Here is a 16051-nt window from a genome sequence, read left to right on the forward strand (position 1 = left end):
CAAGCCCAACACAGGTTACCCCATGCCTAGCCCATACCAAGCCCAACACAGGTTACCCCACACCAAGCCCAACAGGTTACCCCATGCCTAGCCCACACCAAGCCCAACACAGGTTAACCCACACCAAGCCCAGCTGCTTCATAATGTAGAGGAAGGGCTAATTTGAATATTTGGAGGCGTGTTTTGCAAATACCTGAATTCATGTCGTTAACATTCCAAATGTGCCATCAAGTCTACAGTTGAAGAAAAACTGTGTTCTAATATATAAACAAACAAAATAAATTAAAAAATGCACCATTTTAAAGATATGTACTATATGATTGCATCCTATAATAAACATATATTATATATGATAAAATAATATTGTATATGATAAAATAATATCCATATATGATAAAACAATATTAATATATAATAAAACATTATTAATTTGATCTAACCTTTATTTACTAGGCAAGTCATTTAAGAACACATTCTTATTTACAATGTTGACCTACACCGGCCAAACCGGGACGACGCCGCCCGATGGGACTCCCAATCACAGCCGGTTCTGATACAACCTGGACTCAAACCAGGGTGTCTGCAGTGACGCCTCTACCACTGAGATGCAGTGCCTTAGATCACTGCGCAACTCGGGAGGCCGATAACACAATATTAGTACATGATAAAACAATATTTAAATATGATAAAACAATATTAATGTATACAGTAAATAAGAATATTAATATATGATAAAACAATATTAATATATGATAAAACAACATTCATATATACTGTAATACAAAAAATGAATATATGATAAAACATATTAATATATGATATTACAATATAAATATATATTGTAATAAAGAATATGAATATATGATAAAACAATAATATATACTGTCATAAAGAATATTAATATATGATAAAAAAATATTAATATACAGTGAGGGAAAAAGTATTTGATCCCCTGCTGATTTTGTACGTTTGCCCACTGACAAAGAAATGATCAATCTATAATTTTAATGGTAGGTTTATTTGAACAGTGAGAGACAGAATAACAACAAAAAAATCCAGAAAAATGCATGTAAAAAATGTTATAAATTGATTTGCATTTTAATGAGGGAAATAAGTATTTGACCCCTCTGCAAAACATGACTTAGTACTTGGTGGCAAAACCCTTGTTGGCAATCACAGAGGTCAGACGTTTCTTGTAGTTGGCCACCAGGTTTGCACACATCTCAGGAGGGATTTTGTCTCACTCCTCTTTGCAGATCTTCTCCAAGTCATGAAGGTTTCGAGACTGACGTTTGGCAACTCGAACCAAAAGCTGGGCCTACAAGAGAATACAATCCCACAATGACAGTAATGAATCATTGGGCAACTTTAGAGTTCTCCTGTCATCATAATATCAGGTAGATCAGCTGAGAATAGGGCACAGCATCAATTCCAGCTCTTAAAGTGACAGTACGCTACCTTGGGTGTACAATTTTAAATTAAACCATTATTTATTCTGCAGTTATTCTATTGCTATTTATTCTATTAGCAATAAAATGTACAGTACATGTTAAAAGTATCTTCTGATTACAATTATTATGTCTATATCTTTTCTGTTCCAAAATGTAAGTATGTTTATCTAGCTGTCCAGTAACACATTCTGATTGAATGGCTTGTCCTGCACTTTGTAAAATCCCAGGGTGCATTGAGTGAATGTTGGAAAAAGATCTTGATTCCTTTCTAAACATAGAAATGTGAAGCAAAGAGGACTCTGTCCACAAAATAGTTGAAGTGAACTATCAAAAGTGTTGATTCCTCATTCAAAGCCAGAGGCAGAGTGAATACAAAGAGAACAGAGTTATGTTTCTCTTAACTTCTTATGGCTGCAGGGGCAGTATTGAGTAACTTGGATGAAAGGTGCCCATATTCAAACGGCCTTGTGACTCAATTTCTTGCTCGTACAAATATGCATATTATTATTACTATTGGATTAGAAAAACACTCAAGTTTCTTACAAACCGTTGTTGAATGTATATTCTGTGAGTAAAACAGAACTATTTTTTGCAGCAAACTTCCTTGGTCGAAGTGAAAATCTGAATCGCGGGCCTGATTCCAAGGGCGCCTCCCTATCTTTTGCTTGAAATCTATTAGTTACATGCACTTCATACGGCCTTCACTAGATGTCATAGCTGTGGAGAGGTGAAATGGGCGTCTCTAGCTTGCTATGGTCAAAGAGAGGCTTGGATGACAGGACCCCAATTTCCTTTGTTCAGGAAGACGCGGAAGGGACTTCCGGGCATTGGCTTTTCTGAAAAGGCTGTCTGTTATAGACGGCTAATATCTCCGGCTTTGATTTTATTTGATAAATGTTGGACAATATCATCGTAAGTATGTTTTTTCAATATAGTTTAAATAGATTATTGAATTTTTTTCGGGAGTTTAGGCGTGGGTTGCCGTTCTCGTGCATTTGTTCACGAAGGCAGAGCTTAGCGCCACCTTGGCTAGTGTTTGCTTTGCTAATCGGAGGGAAAAAGGCCATTCTAAACCAAACAACGATTGCTTTCTGGCGAAGGACCCCGTTGTTACAACATTTTTGATGGAAGAATCATCAAAAGTAGGACCATTTATGATGTTATTTCATATATCTGTCAACAGTTACTATTAGTTTGCGCCCAGATTTGGGGCGCTCTTCGATCGCTATAACTTAGCTGTCAATATGTCGTTACTGAAGTTATTTTTAAATTCCTAACACGCCGATTGCATTAGAACTAGTGTATCTATCCATTTCCTATCAACATGGTATTTTTTCTAGTAAAGTTTATGATAGTTTTTTGGTTCAGAATAGGTGTGGTGTCAGAAATATATCCGGACATTTCTGGGAAAAGCTGACAGTTTTCCACAATGTATAAGCCCGGATTTTCAGCTCTAAATGCGAGCACATTTTTCGAACAACCATATATGTATTGTGTAATACTGATAGTTATATGGGGTACCTGTGTCTCATGGTTAGCTGATGTAATTTATAGTAAGGTTTAGTGGAATAGGATCGTAATATATTTTGCTGGTTTTTGTCCGCTTGACTACTGTGGCTGCCTGGTTGAATCCAATTGTAGCGCGCTACTTATTGTGTTTCGCTTAGGAAACACTTAATAGAATCGGAAATATTGCTGGGTTCACAAAGATGTTTGTCTTTCATTTGCTGTACACCATGTATTTTTCATAAATGTTTTTATGATGAGTATTTGGGATTTTTCAATTTGGTCTCTGTAATTGTTCTAGCTGCTTCGTGCTATTTCCGATTGTAGCTGCAATGTAAAAAACATGATTTATACCTCAAATATGCACATTTTTCCGACAAAAACATAGATTTATTGTATAACATGTTATAAGACTGTCATCTGATGAAGTTGTTTCTTGGTTAGTTTGGTTGGTTCTTGGTTAGTTTGGTTGGTTTTGTGGCATGCTACCTGTGCTTGGAAAAATGTCTGTGCTTTTTTGTATTTGGTGGTGAGCTTAACATAAATATACGTGCTGTTTTCGCTGGTTAAAACATTAAAAAAATCGGACATGTTGGCTGGATTCACAAGATGTTTATCTTTCCATTTGCTGTATTGGACTTGTTAAATGTGTGAAAGTTAAATATTTCTAAAAAATATTTTGAATTTCGCGCGCTGCACTTGGACGGGCTGTTTTCATATTGAGCCCGACACCGGCCTGGGCAGCCATAAAAGGTTTAAATACACAGTTCCTTTAAACAGGACTGAGATCAGTCATTTTAAAAGGACTGAGATCAGTAATTTTAAACAGGACTGGGATCAGTTATTTTAAAACAGGACTGAGATCAGTAATTTTAAACAGAAGCCATATTTGTTTATCTTTATTGATAAAGCAAGTTTACAACAATTTCTTATTTACAATGATGGCCTAGAACCAGGGAGTTTAACTACCTTGTTTCAGAGGGCAGAACCACAGATTATGACCTTCTCAGCTCGGGGTTCGATCCACCAACCTTTTGGCTACTGGCCCAATGTTCTAACCATTAGGCTACCTGCCACCCCAAAATATGTGAAAACACCTAACAGACATTACAATTTATTCATTAATTTAGCAATATTTGATTTAACTTGTACTAAATAAATGATATATAAATGAATACCTATACATAGAGATATAACTGATAAATTGCCATAAGGTGGTCATCAAAATCGTTTTGTGTGTGTGGACAGCAGATTCCTTATTTCAGGAACAGTGAAGGCTGTCCTCAACAGATATGGGCTGTCCACACTGGGCCACACTGGGCCACACTGGGACACACTGGGACACACTGGGACACACTGGGACACACTGGGCCAATGTCTTGGGGGTAATATGGAGCCGATTAGCAAGGACGTATCGCTGGGACACACACACAGTAAACTGACCTGAGATTAGCAGGGTGAGATACAACAATGTTTCCATCACTGTGAAATTCAAAGGATATATGATTAAAATGAATGCACTTCAAGGTTGCAACACTTTACCAACGCAAACTGTCTTTCTCCTTCTTTACTGATACGACGTGACAGGACAGGTGAAGATAATGCTCCCCACATAGAGGGTTATCACCTGTTCAGAGACAGGAACAATCAGTGATTGTTAGGTTAGGTTTCTAAAGTATTAGAAGTGGGTAGTGGTGAAAACCCTCAACATAACGTCTCCAGAGAGCCAACAAGGGTTAGAACACATGGTTGATTATTCTACACTGGAACCTTCAAATGGGGAATAAATAAAGTGTTAAATTAAAGTCAAGAAACAGGATCCCCTGAACAGGATTCCTATAGTCACACACTGCCTGACTTAAAACACAATGAAAACACAATGAAAGGTTTTGAACATAAGACAGAGGATATCACACAATTTGAGTTTGTGTTCAAAGAATTTTGGAAATGTAGCATTTCATCTAAAATTGGCACCAACTTTTAAAATATTTATATTTAAATACATTTCACGACAATATAGTTGCTAGATTTCCAACATGATCATACAATCCAAAATGGCCTCACCTGTTGTTTGAAGGTAACTCTCTCTCTCTCCGCGTCTCTCCGGTTTTGCCCTATAAACCTTACACTGTTCCTATTTTCTTTGAATGTGTTATTTAGAAACAAAAACAACTGTGACGTGACATTCATCCCACTGGATAAGGGGTTGGACAGAACGAGAGAAGGAAACAGCTAGAGAGGCGGTACAGAATATTTGATGTGATGATGCTCTTGATCCAAAGGAGATAACCCAGTCCTCTAGACAGACATACTGCGCAGAAATTGTCTCATTGTACAGAAAAGGACCCAACTCCACACGTCCAAAAATGAAGGGTTGTGTGGTTTCACGTATTGTTCAGGTCAGTGAGGCCTGAATTGAGAGTGACACTCCCAGGTAAAGCCACTTCACTAGAAGAGCGCTGGAGGTACACCACAGAGACAGGCAGTAACCCAGCTGCCCTGGTCTCAGCTCTCACTCCCTGAAAATGAGATTAACCAATAGCACCTGGGTATAAATATGTATGTTCTCAAGGTGGTTATTTTGTTTTGCTTTGGTAAAAAGGAATAAAGCCCTACATTAACTCCTGGTTAATTGAGTTCTCTGCCCCCTCTCTCTCCTCTGCCACTGAGTTCTCTGCCACCTCTCTCTCCTCTGTCACTGAGTTCTCTGCCCACTCTCTCTCCTCTGTCACTGAGTTATCTGCCCTCTCTCTCCTCTGTCACTGAGATCTCTGCCCACTCTCTCTCCTCTGTCACTGAGTTCTCTGCCCACTCTCTCTCCTCTGTCACTGAGTTCTCTGCCCTTTCTCTCCTCTGTCACTGAGTTCTCTGTCCACTCTCTCTCCTCTGTCACTGAGTTCTCTGCCCTCTCTCTCCGCTGTCATTACTCTGTCATATAAAACCCTTTCCACAGAGGGTTCTACATGGAACCCAAAATGGTTCTACCAGGGCAAAAAATGTTTTACCTGGAACCAGGAAGTGTTCTTCAAAGGGTTCTCCTATGGAGACAGCCAAACAACCCTTGTGTAATGTTTTTTCTGAATGTAGGATCAACTCCCCCCTGTCCAAGTCATTTAATTCATTATGATCTGATAGGCCAAGGTGACAGGTCCACCTTGTGCTGGGGACAATAAAAGGCCACTCTAAAATGTGCAGTTTTGTTTTCCCGATCATGTTAAATCCATTGACTAAGGCCTAACTTATTTATTTCAATTGACTGATTTCCTCATATGAACTGTAACTGAGTAAAATCAATGAAATATTATATTTTTGTTCTGACTATTATAGACTATAGTATAAAATATAATATTTCCATTGTTTACATTTATCCAAAAGTGACAGGTCAAGCATACATTTCCATATTGGTGGCCTCAGGGAAACAAACAACAATCCTGGCATTGAAAGCACCATGTCTACAAACTGAGCCACACAGAACCACAACACACATGAGAGTTGTCAAGAGGCCACAAACAGATCGAGACCAGTTAGTTACTGATGTCACATCATTGTGTGTTCAGGAAATAATCCTGGGTCTGCTTGATGTGGTAAAGTTCCCCTCTGTCTGGTTTGAGGAAGTTATGTAAAACGTAACTAAACTCTGGTCAGCAGGACATGGTTCTAACTGGTACCAGTGTATCAGAGTCCTGAAGAGAGATTGATTACACATTATGTCTAGATGTCTTTATCATTAAGGTAAAATGTTAAAATAAACATTAAAATAATATTAAGTTGAAACTTGAAGAATCACACACTAGACTTATACTGTCAATCTGCAAGTATTTAATTGATCATCAGAAAAGACATCTTCATTAACCAATTAAAAAACATGCTGAGACTGCATTTACTATAGTATGTAAACTATGGTCTAAATACATGTTCAAATTAAAGAAAGTACATTCCAATTAGAAAAACACATTGATACTTACATTGCTTGAAAAAGTATTTGTCCCCTTTCTGATTTCTCTATTTTTTACAAATTTTGATACTGAATGTTATCAGATCTTCAACCAAAACCTAATATTAGATAAGTGAACTTGAGTTACACAAATAAAAACAAATATTTATACTTATTTATCTATTAATTAACAAATTGTTTAAAAACCCAATTCCCTGTGTGAAAAGTAATTGCCCCTTTACACTCAAACTGGGTGTTCCACCTTTAGCTCTAATGACTGCAAACAAACGCTCTGTAGTTGTTGACAGTCTCACATTGCTTGGAGGAATTGTGGCCCACTCTTCCATGCAGAACTGCTTTAACTCAACAAAGCATCCTCAAACTCTACACTACCACCACCATGCTTGACTGTTATATGATGTTTTTACTCTGGAATGCAGTTGTTTGGTTTTCATCAGACCTAATGGACCCATCTAGTCCAAACAGTTGACTAAAGTTAGCCAAAATGCACCTGGAAGCACATGGGATTTCATCCAGACTCTTAGAAGAATGTTTTATGGACAGGTGAGTCAAAAGTGAGTCCAAACCTTTGGATCGACATGGGTCCCATCTATGCCTGGCGAAAACCAAACACTGCATTCTGCTGTAAAAACCCTCTACCAACGGTCACAAGCAAAGGGTGCGTAGTTGGGATGGTTTAAGGTACTGTTTGCTGCCTCAGAACCTGGACGACTTGCCTTATAAGAAGAACCCATGAATATCTGCTTCTGTATCCAGAGAATTCTACAGGAGAATGTCAGGGCCATCCGTCTGTGAGCTGATGCTGGAAAACGCGAGGTGGCGGTCATGCAGCAAGACCAATGATCCAAAACACACAATCAAGTCTACATGAAAATGTGTTAAAAAAACCTAATTTGGATGACCTATGTCAAATCCAGAACCCTACATGATCCCATTTTGAGATGTTGTGGCAGACTGTGACACGACAGTCTATGATTGAAAACCAACAAATGTCGCTGAGTTTACTTTTTAAACCAATGAACATTGGGCTTTACATTACAACTTTGTTATGTAAATAATTTAAATTAAGTATGTAATTGTGTGTTAGTTTTCACTTCAGGTTCCCTTCGATCTAATGATTCTGTTTTCTTTGAATCAGATAACATTCACGTCATCAAAAAATATGTAAAGTGAGAGAAATTGAAAGAGGCAAATAGCTTTTTCACCAGCACTGTATATCAAGCATACAGCGATAACTCATTTACAAGACAGTGATGTGTGGAAAAAGTCTATCTGAGAATTACACCACCCTGTAATAAGAACAACCAAGTCAAAAAATTATAAGAAAAACATGTCATGAATAAAACACTATTAATGTTCATAATTAAACAATTACTAAATAAAACACATATTTAATTAGGAACTAGGGCGAGGAAAAATACATCCCAGTACAGATAATTAATCTAAATAAAAAGAGAAATGTAAGGAGAACATTTTACATAACTAGAGTTCTCTCTTTGTCATCATCCTCTTCATCTTCTTCTCCTCCTCTTCTTTCTTGGGAGACCCCTCTTCCTCCTTGTGGAAGACCTTCCCATCAGGCTGCTTTTTCCATGTCACTTTGATGTCTGCAGGTAACCCCTGCTCCTTCAGCTTGATCCTTATCTGGAGAAACACAAAGACACACAGAGACCCACACTTTTATACCATCTATTGCATCTTGTCTATACCGGTCGGTCATGACCCATTCATATATGAATATGTACATATTCTTATTCCATCCCTTTACTTAGATTTGTGTGTATTAGGTAGTTGTTGTGGAATTGTTAGATTAGATAGATATCTTTGCACTGTCAGAACTAGAAGCACAAGCATTTCACACTCGCAATAACTGCTAACCATGATTTGATTTTAATATTTCACTCTGTATTAGTCATGTGTTTTTGGATATCCCACTGGCTCTGAGACACCCTTGGAGAGTGGGGTCACGGCCAGGATAGAAGGTCGCCCACAAACAGACAAGGACCCAGACCAGAGAGGAAGTAATCGACAACAGACTAGGACTCAGACGAGAGGAGGTCATCCACAACAGACTAGGACCCAGACCAGACAAGAGGTCATCCACAACAGACTATGACCCAGACCAGACAAGAGATCATCCACAACAGACTAGGACCCAGACCAGAGAGGAGGACATCCACAACAGACTAGGACCCAGACCAGAGAGGAGGTCATCCACAACAGACTAGGACCCAGAACAGAGAAGAGGTCTGTACAGTTTGTATCATTACTGAGTTGGTTCTTCATGATCAGGGTGAAACTCACCTGTTGTAAGATGGCGTCCTGAACAGCAGGATCACTGAGGTTCAGATTTTGATCCTTTGGGGTCACTTTCATTCTCACTACCTGTCTCTTCAGTTGGGGTTTCTCAGACGTCTCCACAGCTGGGCCTACAAGAGAATACAATCCAACAATGACAGAAGTGAAACATGGGGCAACGTTAGAGTTCCTCTGTCATCATAGTATCTGGAGGAGAATATGGTAATTTACCATAGCAGATGAAAGGCTTGCGGACGTCACAGGGCAGATTTCTCCATTTAATAAGATAAGAATAATTATCATCATAATCAAAAAAATATTCATGAAAATAAAGATCATAAGACACCACAGTGCAGTTGTATTTCTGATCTGTTGTAGGATATCCTGGCTGCCAGTTTCTGAATGAGGAGTCACTCTGGTCTGACCATCTCCAGGAGTCTTGAAACAGACCGATCCACACAGGAAGTCCCCTCAGTGATATCTTCTTCTCTATCTCTGTGTTCTCAGTCTGGTTCCTCACACTGACCAGGTCTGTGTGATGCTGTCTGCAGTAACTCTGAGCATCTATCCAGGTCTTGTTCTCCTGAATTAAGACGTATGTTAGGTTGGTGTCTTGTTTTCCTGCAAAAGTCAAATGAAATAATTAATACAAATATCCAGTGAAATATCATCTACTGATCATCTATAGTACATGTTGTCATTGATTTGATAACAGATCAATAACTGATTAACAACTTAAAGTTATCTCCGTCTATCTTCTTATCTCCAGCTCTCTCTCCTTCGGTGTGTCTGTCCCCCCCTGCTTGGCCCTATATACATCTTAAACTGATACTCATTGATTATAATTTGTTTTTCATATTCTTTGTTTCCAAATAGGGGTATGCAAAAAGGAGTAGACATTCTCATCATGTTATTATCTTACTCAAACAAGCATGTGGCATGTAACATCTATCACTATCGCAACAGGGTTGGACAAAGCCAGGGACACCAGCTGAGTGTTTTGTCAAAGTTTAGAAACTGTTTTTTTGAAGGAAGAATTCATGAAAATCAATTGATTTGAATTAGTCACAGTATCAACTGAACCTGGGATATCAGCTCACCTCCAAACTGTATTAGCCCACTAAGCCATGGCACAATCAAAGATCGTCACCAGTTACCACAACTACAGTCATAAACCCTGCCAATTTCTATAATTTCTCTTTAAATGCCAGATCTCTTTTGCAAGATGCATCATTCACCCAAGTTTTGTCAAAGCCAGTACTGTCTGAGATATCACGTGTGACTAACGTACAAACGGACGGACCGACAGAGACAGATCCACGTTCCCTCCTCGATTTCATCATGTGGGAGTGGTACAATTAAGACCAACAAGCAACATCTAGTTTTTTGAATTTCGATGATATAGACAACTTGGAATGTGGCTGTGGTAACTAGTGACAACCATAATCTTGGGAAGCCGACTCAAGTCTCCAGGTTTCAGGCACGGTTCCCAGAACCATCTCCGGATATGGTCTGTTGTGAGAGAAAAATCAAGTATTTACCGGATTTGTTTAACATTAATAGTTAACAGTTCATATGCTTAAACAATTGTTACGGATACAGGTATCCTGTGTGTGTATCCTGTGTGTGTATCCTGTGTGTGTGTATTTTCTTTCCTTCTTCCCTTTTCACAGGTGTCGCCAATCGGTCGGCAATCAGAAGACACCTGCTCCTGTTCCCTTACCCTATCACAGCCCCTTTCCCTTGGTTTAAAAACCCAGTCAGTAGTCTTCTCAAGAGTTCAATCTCTCTGAAGCGCAATCTCTATGACATTCAATCTCTCTGTCATTCAATCTCTCTGACCTCAATCTCTCTGATCTCAATCTCTCTGTAGATCTCAATCTCTCTGTAGATCTCAATCTCTCTGTAGATCTCAAACTCTCTGTAGATCTCAAACTCTNGATCTCAATCTCTCTGTAGATCTCAATCTCTCTGTAGATCTCAATCTCTCTGTAGATCTCAAACTCTCTGTAGATCTCAAACTCTGTAGATCTCAATCTCTCTGTAGATCTCTCTTTTGGTTTTGCAACTACATGTCACTTTGTCCTGTGAGTATTGTTTTGTTATGGTGTTTGACTGTTTGTTTGATGGTGTAAAAAGGGGGTACCAAGACAAGTCGCCCACGGGCATACATTACCTGTAGAAATACTTTGTCTAAGAACACTAGTTAGAACTGGGAGGACCACCCACTGTATTTTTGGTTAGTTAGCTGTTGTTAAAGCATGTTGTCTAGTTTAGGGGTGTTTATGGATACTTATTATTTATTTCCTTGGGTCCAGCTCAGCCCCTTTTCCTGCCCCCCTTTACCGTGTGTTTTAAAAAGAAACCACTATTGTTTGACGGTAAATTAAGTTGTCTTTGGTTTTTGTTCTCCCTGTTCCTTTTCACTGTTATAATATGCATGAGGTATGTTACGGGTCTCGTTTCCATCCCCCCCCTAGACTGCAGGGCAAAAGGGATTCGTAACAATAGTAGAGACATTTCTGTCTTCTGAGAAAGGATGGTTCATCTCTTCCATGTTCACTCCTCGTAGCTGGTCAAGGCGCTGGTCTGGGCGTGTAGTCAAGGACATGGGATAGAGAAACTTGAGGAACAGATACACCTGTATTGTTTCCAATGAGTAACCTGGTCACACAGCCTCTGAGAAGTGAGCACAGTTCTTCAGCCCATCCTGTTCTTTTACTGTCTTCCAATCTTCCAAGAGCCCAGCTGTGGGGAAATAGAAGAGAACGGAGACTAGCTTGGTAGAGAAACAAGTAAACGGAACTGCCGTTGTCACTTGTTTGTCTGGTATTTTTTTTGTTTAACCTTTATTTAACTAGGCAAGTCAGTTAAGGAGATATTCTTATTTACAATGACGGCCTACCGGGGAACAGAGGGTTAACTGCCTTGTTCAGGGGCAGAACAACATATTTTTACCATGTCAGCTCGGGGATTCAATCCAGCAACCTTCTGGTTACTGGCCCAACGCTCTAACCACTAGGCTACCTGCCGTATAACCCAATACACCTGGCCTCAAGTAGAAAACAAGAGCGCTTATGTTGTCTTGATCTGCAGGGGAGGGTTGGAACCAACCATGACTAAGCAGTTCTTGTGTTTCTAAATAAACCCCTTGCGTCTCTGTTATATTTCAGCTCTCACTCCATTCACTCTGTGTGCATGTAGTGACCTTGCTCCCTTATTAATAAGTGAATAGAGATTTAGTTTAAGTATAACTGTAACTTGTGTGATACGTTTGTCTCCTCATTTGATAATGGAGAAATAGCCACCACAATGTGCATTGTCAGAATGTGGCTACAGACATTATAATGAAAGTGGACATTATCATTGGCTGCACAGAGTCACATTAACAAAACTCCAGTGGGTGAATGAGGACTGAATTGGTAGTGATACTCCCAGGTAAAGCAACTATACTGGATCAGGACTGGAGGTACACCACAGAGACAGGCAGGAACCCAGCGGCCCTGGTCTCAGCTCTAACTGGTCTCAGCTCTCACTGGTCTCAGCTCTCACTGGTCTCAGCTCTCACTGGTCTCAGCTCTTACTGGTCTCAGCCCTCACTGGTCTCAGCCCTCACTGTCTCACTCTAACTGGTCTCCAGCTCTCCACTGGTCTCAGCTCTCACTGGTCTCAGCTCTCACTGGTCTCAGGCTCAGCTCACTGGTCTCAGCTCTCACTGGTCTCAGCTCTACATGGTCTCAGCTGCTCACTGGGTCTGCTCTGGTCTCACTGGTCTCAGCTCTGAACTGGTCTCAGCTCTCACTGGTCTCAGCTCTACTGGTCTCAGCTCTCACTGGTCTCAGCTCATCAACTGGTCTCAGCTCTCACTGGTCTCAGCTCTCACTGGGTCTCAGCTTCTCACTGGTCTCAGCTCTCACTGGTCTCAGCTCTCGCTGGTCGTCAGCTCTCACTGGTCTCAGCTCCCTGACCAGCAGCGCTCCCACCCTACATGCAGTAAATAACATAACCCGGCGGTAAATAGCATAACCGCGGTAAATAACAATACCCGGCGGTAAATAACAAACCCGGCGTAAATAACATAACCCGGGGTAAATAACATAACCCGGCGGTAAATAACATAACCGGCGGTAAATAACATACCCGGCGGGTAAATAACATAACCCGGCGGTAAATAACATAACCCGGCGGTAAATAACATAACCGGCGGTAAATAACTAACCCCGGCCGGTAAATAACATACCATCGGTATTAACATAACCCGGCGGTAAATAACAATAACCCCGGCGGTAAATAACATAACCCGTCGGTAAATAGCATAACCCGGCGGTAAATAACATAACCCGGCGGTAAATAACATAACCCGGCGGTAAATAACATAACCTGGCGGTAAATAACATAACCCAGCGGTAATAACATAACCCAGCGGTAAATAACATAACCCAGCACGCCTGACCAGCTAGGATTAGGGGTTAGGGTTAGGGTTAGGTTTAGGATTAATAGTTAGGGTTAGGATTAAGGTTAGGTTTAGGGTTAGGAGTTAGGGTTAGCATTAAGGTCCAGGTTAGGTTAGGAGTTAGGGCTAGGATTAAGGTTAGGGTTAGGGGTTACGGTTAGGTTTAGGGTTAGGGGTTAGGGTTAGCATTAAGGTCCAGGTTAGGTTAGGAGTTAGGGTTAGCATTAAGGTCCAGGTTAGGTTAGGAGTTAGGGTTAGGATTAAGGTTAGGGTTAGGGGTTACGGTTAGGTTTAGGGTTTACGGTTAGGTTTAGGGTTAGGAGTTAGGGTTAAGGATAGTTTTAGGGTTAGGGTTAGGGGTTAGGATTAAGGTCCAGGTTAGGTTAGGAGTTAGGATTAGGATTAAGGTTAGGGTTAGGGGTTACGGTTAGGTTTAGGGTTTACGGTTAGGTTTAGGGTTAGGAGTTAGGGTTAGGTATAGTTTTAGGGTTATGGGTTTAGGATTCAATTTAGAGGTTACTATTAGGTTTAGGGTTACTGTTAAAATGTAGGTTTGGATTTAGTGTTTGGGGAGAATAGGATTTTGGATGGGAATCAGTTATTTGGTCCCCACAAGGATAGCAATACATAACTGTGTGTGTGTGTCCGTGTGTCTCTTTTGCTAAGCATAACAAATAGCCTGAACTCTGTCTATGTTGTTGTTGTTGTTGTTAGGCAAACAGTCCCTTTAGTGGTGAGCATCGCTGTCCGTAAAGTACAAAAGGCCCTTTCAGGTTTCTATTATCATGATCTCTTCCATTGAGGTCAAAATAGTTTGCATAAAGTTTGAAGGACAATACAGCATATGGATAGAAAGACAGAGAGAGAGTTCTACTTTCTATGTTCAATTCCTTTTGATAAAACCTACTACTTTGTAAAGAATGAGTATAAAAGCTATATCAATAGCATCGTATCAAATCCTCCATCCCTTTGTTTGTGGTTTTTACACGTCTGTTGCTGAACATGGGGAGGTTGTGAGGCAGGTAGGAGTGAGATGAGCAGGGTCTCATGGGGTCAATACTTAGGGCCCTAAATCACCTAAATGATGTCACTATTGGAATTGAAGGGGATTCCTTAGTGCTTTGAGAGTTGCTTTGTGGTTTGACTGGAGAGCAGGAAATGACATGCACCGAAGGAACATAAAAACAGGAACAGACATCATACCAATCAGACAGCCAATCAGATGTGTTAGCCACCATCACACAAGTAGAAGCCTGTCAGCCTTCCTGTGTGTGTGTGTGTGTGTGCGTGTGCATGTGAGTGTCTATGAGGTTTTTCTAAGGAGAGGGAAAAGACTCTTTCCACACAGTTCCAATCCAGACATTGAGCCACCATGTTGGAAATCGACCAAAACTAACAAGACAATCATTTGTGTGCTTATACATTAAAAACTTCTAAGACATCCCCTAAATCTTCCTGAAAAGTCTTATTCATGTCAACGTTTTTCTTTCAGTCCAATGTGCTTTATTTTACCATGGGCAACCGGGAAGGTGGCATTTATTCATGATTCCATGCCATTTACAGAAAATTAATAATTTAAGGTAAGAACGGACACCTCTCTCTCACCAGAGAGCCTAGTGACTCCTTGCACCTACACAGATGATGTCTACAGAAGGTGGCATTGTACTGTGGTTGTGACGTAACATGGAAGGTGGTGGAAGGTGGTGGAAGGCTACTTTGTTTGTGATTTGCGTATGCTAAGCTACTGTATGCTAACATGCTAACATTTAGTGACACGCATACTGTAGCATTGCCCTGTTCTTTGTTCAAGCTCAAAACCGGCCCCATTCAATACTCTGAAATTCAGGCCCTGCCCGTCCTGAGCCCGTCTGGTTTGGGATGAAAATGAAAACTCTATTCCTGATCCCATGCCATTTACAGAAACCGAATCATTTAAGGAAGAACAGAAACCTCTCTCTCACAAGAGAGAGAGAAATAAAAATGGATTTGATTTGAGCCTACCCAGCAAACATGACCCCATTGGCCTTATCTGGGTATTTGGTGGGCAAGGTGGTCAGGGGTTAGCCCACACAAAGCCCAACACAGGCTATCCCACACCAAGCCCCCCACCAGCCCAACACAGGCTAGACATACCAGACCAACAGAAGCTAGCCCACACCAAGCCCAGCAAAGGCTAGCCCACACCAGCCAAACACAGGTTAGCCCAGACTAAGCCCAATGCAGGCTAACCCACAGCAAGCCCAGCATAGGTTAGCCCACACAAAGCCCAGCCATGGACAGCCCACAGCAGCCCATTATAGGCTAGCCCACATCAGCCATACACAGGCTAGCCCACACCAGCCCAACACAGGCTATCCCACAGCTAGCCCAGCACAGGTTAGCCCACAA

The sequence above is a fragment of the Salvelinus sp. IW2-2015 genome, unplaced genomic scaffold (assembly GCF_002910315.2).
Source record: "Salvelinus sp. IW2-2015 unplaced genomic scaffold, ASM291031v2 Un_scaffold3909, whole genome shotgun sequence".
Taxonomy (NCBI): Eukaryota; Metazoa; Chordata; class Actinopteri; order Salmoniformes; family Salmonidae; genus Salvelinus; species Salvelinus sp. IW2-2015.